We start from the raw sequence: 7,805 nt of genomic DNA on the forward strand, positions 1-7,805 counted from the left end.
CACCCTACACACCCACGGCACAACATACACCCCGCTCGCACACGCACGGTGCAACCTACACCTCGTTTGCACACTCACAGTGCAACCTACACCCCTCTTGCACACGCACGGTGCAACCTACATCTTCCTTACACATGCAGAGCGCAACCTACACCCCACTTATGCAGCACAATGCAACCTACACCCCGCTCTCACATGCTCGGTGCAACCTACACCGCCCTCGCACACATTAAATGCAACCTACACCCGGCTTACACACGCACAGTGCAACCTACACCCCACTTGCACACGCACAGCGCAACCTACACCGCGCTTGCACACGCACAGCGCAACCTACACCTTTCTTGCACGCTCACAGTGCAACCTACACCCCGCCTGCACACGCCCGGTGCAACCTATACCCCCCTTGCACACATTGAATGCAACCTACACCCCACTTGCACATGCATGGTGCAACCTACACCTGGCTTATGCCTGCACAGCGCAACCTACGCCCCGCTCACACATGCACGGTGCAACCTACACCCCACTTATGCAGGCACAGTGCAACCTACACCCACCTTACACACCCACGGTGCAACCTACACCCCGCTCGCACACGCGCAGTGCAACCTACACCCCGCTTACACACACACGGTGCAACCTACACCCGGCTTATGCATGCACAGCGCAACCTACGCCCCGCTCGCACAGGCATGGTGCAACCTACACCCCCCTTACACACCCACGGCGCAACCTATGCCCCGCTCACACATGCACGGTGCAACCTACACCCTGCTTGCACACGCGCAGTGCAACCTAAACCCGGCTTATGCCTGCACAATGCAACCTACACCTCACTCGCACACGCCCAGTGCAACCTACACCCACCTTACACACCCACGGTGCAACCTACACCCCGCTTGCACACACACGGTGCAACCTACACCCCACTTATGCGTGCACAGTGTAACCTACACCCTGCTTGCACACCCACGGCACAACCTACACCCACCTTACACACCCATGGTGCAACCTACACCCTGCTCTCACACGCACGGTGCAACCTACACCCTGCTTACACGCCCACGGCGCAACCTACACCTTTCTTACACACCCACAGTGCAACCTACGCCCTGCTTGCACATGGACAGTGCAACCTACACCCCGCTTTCACACGCACAGTGCCACCTACACCTTTCTTACACACCCATGGCGCAACCTACACCCCGCGTGCACACACACGGCGCAACATACACCCCACTTATGCATGCACAGTGCAACCTACACCTTTCTTACACACGCATGGTGCAACCTATACCCCACTTACACACACACCGTGCAACCTACACCCCGCCTGCACGCCCACGGTGCAACCTATACCTCCCTTATGTATGCACAGTGCAACCTACACCCCGCTTGCACACGCACGGCGCAACCTACACCTTTCTTACTTACACACTCACAGTGCAACCTGCACCCCACTTGCACACGCACGGTGCAACCTACACCCCCCCTTATGCAGGCACAGCGCAACCTACACCTTTCTTGCACACTCACAGTGCAACCTACACCCCGCTTGCACACGCACGGCGCAACCTACACCTTCCTTACACACTCACAGTGCAACCTACACCCCACTTACACACTCACAGTGCAACCTACACCCCGCTTGCACATGCACAGTGCAACCTACACCCACCTTACACACCCATGGCGCAACCTACACCCCCTTATGCAGGCACAGCGCAACCTACACCTTTCTTGCACACTCACAGTGCAACCTACACCCCACTTGCACACGCACGGCGCAACCTACACCTTCCTTACACACTCACAGTGCAACCTACACCCCACTTACACACACACAGTGCAACCTACACCCCCCTACACACCCATGGCGCAACCTACACCCCCTTATGCATGCACAGTGCAACCTACACCTTTCTTGCACACTCGCAGTGCAACCTACACCCCGCTTGCACACGCATGGTGCAACCTACACCCCACTTGCACACGCATGGTGCAACCTACACCTTTCTTACACACTCACAGTGCAACCTACACCCCACTTACACACTCACAGTGCAACCTACACCCCGCTTGCACATGCACAGTGCAACCTACACCCCCCCTTATGCAGGCACAGCGCAACCTACACCCCACTCGCACATGCACGGTGCAACCTACACCCACCTTACACACCCATGGCGCAACCTACACCCCCTTATGCATGCACAGTGCAACCTACACCATCCTTACACACGCACAGTGCAACCTACACCTTTCTTGCACACTCACGGTGCAACCTACGCCCCGCTGGCGCGCACCCACGGTGCAACCTACCCCCCCCCTCGCACAGCCGTGGCGGGCGGGGGGCCCGGGGCAAGAAATTCCCGTTATTTTAGGGTTAGGTTGGTGTTTTGGAGCTTCATTTGGCGGTTTTGGTGTATTTGGGATCGAGTGCTCCCTCAGTCAGTCTGCAGTGACACCCAGTTGGGTGGGGGTGTTGATCTGCTGGGGGTGGGAAGGGTCCACAGAGGGACCTGGCCAGGCTGGGTCGATGGCCCAGGCCAATGGATGAGGTTCACCAAGGCCAAGTGCCGGGTCCTGCACTTGGGCCACAACAACCCCAGGCAACGCTGCAGGCTTGGGGAAGAGTGGCTGGAAAGTGCCCGGAGGAAAAGGACCTGGGGGTGCTGGTCGACAGCAGCTGAACATGAGCCGGCAGTGTGCTCAGGTGGCCAAGAAGGCCAACGGCATCCTGGCCTGTATCAGAACTGGTGTGGCCAGCAGGAGCAGGGAGGTGATCGTGCCCCTGTACTCGGCACTGGTGAGGCCGCACCTCGAATCCTGTGTTCAGTTTTGGGCCCCTCACCACAAGAAGGACATGGAGGTGCTGGAGCGTGTCCAGAGGAGGGCAACGAAGCTGGTGAAGGGCCTGGAGCACAAGTCTGATGGGGAGCGGCTGAGGGAACTGGGGGTGTTCAGCCTGGAGAAGAGGAGGCTGAGGGGAGACCTCATCGCTCTACAACTCCCTGAAAGGAGGTGGTAGCGAGGGGGGGGTTGGTCTCTTCTGCCAAGTAACAGCGATAGGACGAGAGGAAATGGCCTCAAGTTGCGCCAAGGGAGGTTTAGATTGGACATTAGGAGAAATTTCTTTACTGAAAGAGTGGTCAGGCCTTGGAACAGGCTGCCCAGGGAAGTGGTGGAGTCACCATCCCTGGAGGTATCTAAAAGACGTGGAGATGAGGCCCTTAGGGACATGGTGTAGTGGGCATGGGGGGGTTGGGTTGACGGTTGGACTCGATGATCTTAGAGGTCTTTTCCAACCTGTATGATTCTGTGATTCTATGATTCTATTTCGATTGATTTTCGATATTTATTTATTCGTTATTTTATATTTCGATTGATTTCTGATTTTTATTCGATCGTTACTGTATATTTATATTTATTTTTGATTTTTATTCGATCGTTACTGTATATTTATATTTATTTTTGATTTTTATTCGATCGTTACTGTATATTTATATTTATTTTTTATTTTTATTCGATCGTTACTGTATATTTATATTTATTTCTGATTTTTATTCGATCGTTAGGGGAGATTCAGATTTAATTTCCATTTATTTTCTCTTTCCTCTCTGTTTCACGCGGGGCGCAGCGTTTTCCCGCCTGGCGCTGGGGGGGGCCCGATCCTGGGCCCGGGGGGGGGGGGGTACCCCCAGCTTCTCCCCCTCCCCCCCCCAGCACAGCCGAGCCCTTGGGGTAATTAACCCGGGCACTAATCGGGGTTAATTAGAGGCGCCGAGGCAGTTGCTTGGTTACTGCTGAACTCGTAGGACGCAGGTGTGGGGCCCCCCCCCCAGCCCCATATGGCCCCCCCAGACCCCATACGGCCCCCCCAGACCCATATGGCCCCCCCCAGACCCCATACGGCCCCCCCAGACCCATATGGCCCCCCCCCAGCCCCATATGGCCACCCCCAGCCCCATACAGCCCCCCCAGACCCCATACGGCCCCCCCCAGCCCCATACGGGGCTCCCCAGCCCCATACGGCCCCCCCAGACCCCATACGGCCACCCCCCAGCCCCATACGGCCCCCCCCAGACCCCATACGGCCCCCCAGATCCATATTGGACCCCCCACCCCATATTAACCCCCCCGCCGGGCCCATACGGCCCTCCCCGGGCCCTATATTAACCCTCCCACGACCCCTATATTACCCCCCCCCGGCCCCATATGGCTCCCCCAGTCCCATATGGCCCCCCCGGCCCCATATTGGACCCCCCCAGCCCCATATTGGACCCCCCCAGCCCCATATTGCCCCCCCGGGCCCTATATTAACCCCCCCACAGCCCCATATTGCCCCCCCCGACCCTATATTGGGCCCCCACCCCATATTAACCCCCCCCCGGGCCCATACTAGCCTGCTCCATATAGCCCCCCCCCAGCCCTATATTGCCCCCCGACCCTATATAGCCCCTCCCCCCCTTAACTCCCCCTGGCCCTATATTGGGCCCCCCCCACCGCATACGGCCCCCCCAGCCCCATATTGCCCCCCGGGCCCTATATTAACCCCCCCCCGGCCGTATATGGCCCCTCCGGTCCCATATTGGGCCCCCACCCCATATTGGGCCCCCCCCGGCCCCATATTAACCCCCCCACGGGCCCATATTAGCCTGCCCCATATAGCCCTCCCGGCCCTATATTGCCCCCCCGACCCCATATAGCCCCCCCCATTAACTCCCCCCGGCCCTATATTGCCCCCCGCGGCCCCATATGCCCCCCCCCCATATTGGACCCCCGGCCCCATATGGCCCCCCCGCCCCTATATGGCCGCGCCCATACTGGGCCCCCCCGGCCCTATATGGACCCCCTGCCCCTATATTGCCCCCCCCGGCCCTATATGGACCCCCCCCGGCCCCTATATTGCCCCCCCCCGGCCCTATATGGCCCCCCCCCATATGGCCTGGCACCGCTGGGGGAAGCTCGCAGCAGGGGGGGTGGGGGCACCCATGGGACCCCAGCTGGGGGGGGGGGGCAGCTTTGGAGGGGGAGGTGCTGGGTGCCCCCCCACCCTTGGTAAAGGGGACCCACCCCCCAGCACCCCAAAATTCCTCCCCCCCGCCCAGGATGGGGGGAGGGTGTCCCAGGATTTGGGGGGGGTCCCCCAGGATTTGGGGGGGGGGGGGTGTCCAAGGATGGGGGAGGGGACCCCAGGGTGAGGGGGGGGGGTCCCAGGATTGGGGGGGTCCCAGGATTGGGAGGGGGGGTTCCCAGTATGGGGGGAGGGGAGGGGCCCAGCATGCCAGGTTGGGGGAGGGGTCTGGGGGGTGCAGATTTAAGGGGGGGGCATTATTGGGGTGCAAGCCCTGCGTGAAAACAAGGGGGGGGGGGTGTCAACCCCCTCCCCACTAAAGGGGGGGGGTCAGTGCCCCTCCCGACCCCTCCCCCAGCTCTCCCCACCCACCCCCAGAAAAAGGGGGGGACCCCTTATTTTTGGGGGGCGGTGTTGTCTTACCTTGGCCTGGGCTTGTCCGTGGGGGGGGGCCCCCATAGAGGAGGAGCCTCGGGTGGGGGAGGGGAGCCGAAATGGGGGGGTGGGGCAGGGAGCTCGGAGGGGGGGTGGTCCACGGAGGTGGGGGAGGGGATCTATGGAGATTGGGGGGGGCCCACGGAGATGAGTGCGGGACCCACGGAGGTGGGGGGGGGCCCACGGAGGTGGGGGGGGGGGTCCACGGAGGTGGGGGGGAGGGGCAGCGAGTCCGCGGGGGGTTCGCGGAGATGGTGGGGGGGTGGCGCGGAGATTGGGGGGTGTCCACGGAGATTGGGGGGGGGGTCCACGGAGGTTGGGGGGGGTTCACGGAGATCGGGGGGGGGGGTGGGTGTCACGGTGGGGGAGGGGGAGGGGAGGATGAAGATGGAGATGCTCCGGATGGAGGATGGGAAACTCCCGGTGATGGAGGGATGGGAAAAAATCCGGGGGGGGGAGGGGGGGCCCCCACGGACGGACAGACGGACGCGGGGGGGAGGGGCACGGACGGTCCCGGGGATTATGGGGGGGAAGGGGGGGGAGGGGGATGGGGGATGCGGCGCGGCACCACGGGGATGGGCGCTGAGGCCGCGGGAGGGACCCAGGTGGGTGGGGGAGGGCGGGGAGGGGGGGGAGGGGAGGGGAGGGGGGTGGGGGGGAGGGGGAGGTGCCGGCTCCGCCTCGGTAACGGGGAGGGGAGCGGAGTGCGGCTGCGGGAAGGGGGGGAAGGGGGGGCTGGGGGGGGAGGGGCAGGTGTTGGGGGGGGCTGGGGGAGGGGCGGGGGCAGTGGGGGGGGCTGTGGGGTGGGGGGGCTGGGGGGGGGCTGAGGGGGGTGGGGGCATGTGGGGAGTTGGGGAGCTGGGGGGGATTGGGGGGGGTGATTTGGGGGGGGTGATTTGGGGGGGGGGGGGCCGTGCGGTTGTGCTGTCACCCACACGCGTGGGGCCACGCGCGTGTCATGTGTGCGCGTCCGTGTCACACGCGTGTGTGTCACGGGGTCCCTTCTCCCTAAGGGAGCACCCCCAGCCCCCCCCAACCCCCCGGATTAACCCCCAATCCCTTGCACACCCACCCGGATTAACCCCCCCAATCCCTTGCACGCCCACCCGGATTAACCCCCCCAATCCCTTGCACACCCAACTGGATTACCCCCCCCCAATCCCTTGCACGCGCACCCACCCGTGCACACCCACCTAATCTGGGGGGGGGGCCCTTTCCCGCCCGCCCAGCCCCCCCCTTGCCTGCAGGGATTACCCTGCGGGATGGATAATCCCCGCTGCCACCGCCCCGCCCCCATCCCAACCCCCCCATAATCCGCCATTAATCCCCCTTGTAATCCCCCCCATCCTGGGGCCCCCGCCCAACCCTGCCTGTACTGCAGGCAGGGTGCAGGCAGGGCGCAGGCAGGGGTGCAGGCAGGGAGCAGACATGGTGCAGACAGGGTGCAGGCAGGGCGCAGGCAGGGGTGCAGGCGGGGAGCAGACATGGTGCAGACAGGGTGCAGGCAGGGTGCAGGCAGGGAGCAGACATGGTGCAGACAGGGTGCAGGCAGGGTGCAGGCCGGGGTGCAGGCAGGGCGCAGGCAGGGGTGCAGGCGGGGCACAGGCAGGGGTGCAGGTGGGGTGCAGGCAGGGGTGCAGGCAGGGCGCAGGTGAGGTGCAGCCATGGCGCAGGTGGGGCGCAGGCAGGGTGCAGGCCGGGGCGCAGGCAGGGGTGCAGGCGGGGTGCAGGCAGGGGAGCAGGCAGGGTGCAGACATGGTGCAGGCAGGGTGCAGGTAGGGGTGCAGGCGGGGGTGCAGGCAGAGCACAGGCAGGGCGCAGGGAGGGGTGCAGGCAGGGCGCAGGCAGGGGTGCAGGCAGGGCACAGGCGGGGTGCAGGCAGGGCGCAGGCAGGGTGCAGGGAGGGGTGCAGGCAGGGGCGCAGGCGGGGCGCAGGCAGGGGAGCAGGCTGGGGACAGGTAGGGCACAGGCAGGGGCGCAGGCGGGGTGCAGGCAGGGCGCAGGCAGGGCGCAGGCAGGGCGCAGGGAGGGGTGCAGGCAGGGGCGCAGGCAGGGTGCAGGCAGGGGACAGGTAGGGCACAGGCAGGGGCGCAGGCAGGGCGCAGGCAGGGCGCAGGCAGGGGCGCAGGCAGGGGACAGGTAGGGCACAGGCAGGGGCGCAGGCGAGGCGCAGGCAGGGGCGCAGGCAGGGGCGCAGGCGGGGCGCAGGCAGGGGTGCAGGCAGGGGTTCAGGCAGGGTGCAAGCAGGGTGCAGGCAGGGTGCAGGCAGCTCCCGCAGCGCCCAGGCAGG

This window comes from Calonectris borealis, chromosome 33, assembly GCF_964195595.1.
Source record: "Calonectris borealis chromosome 33, bCalBor7.hap1.2, whole genome shotgun sequence".
Classification (NCBI taxonomy): domain Eukaryota; kingdom Metazoa; phylum Chordata; class Aves; order Procellariiformes; family Procellariidae; genus Calonectris; species Calonectris borealis.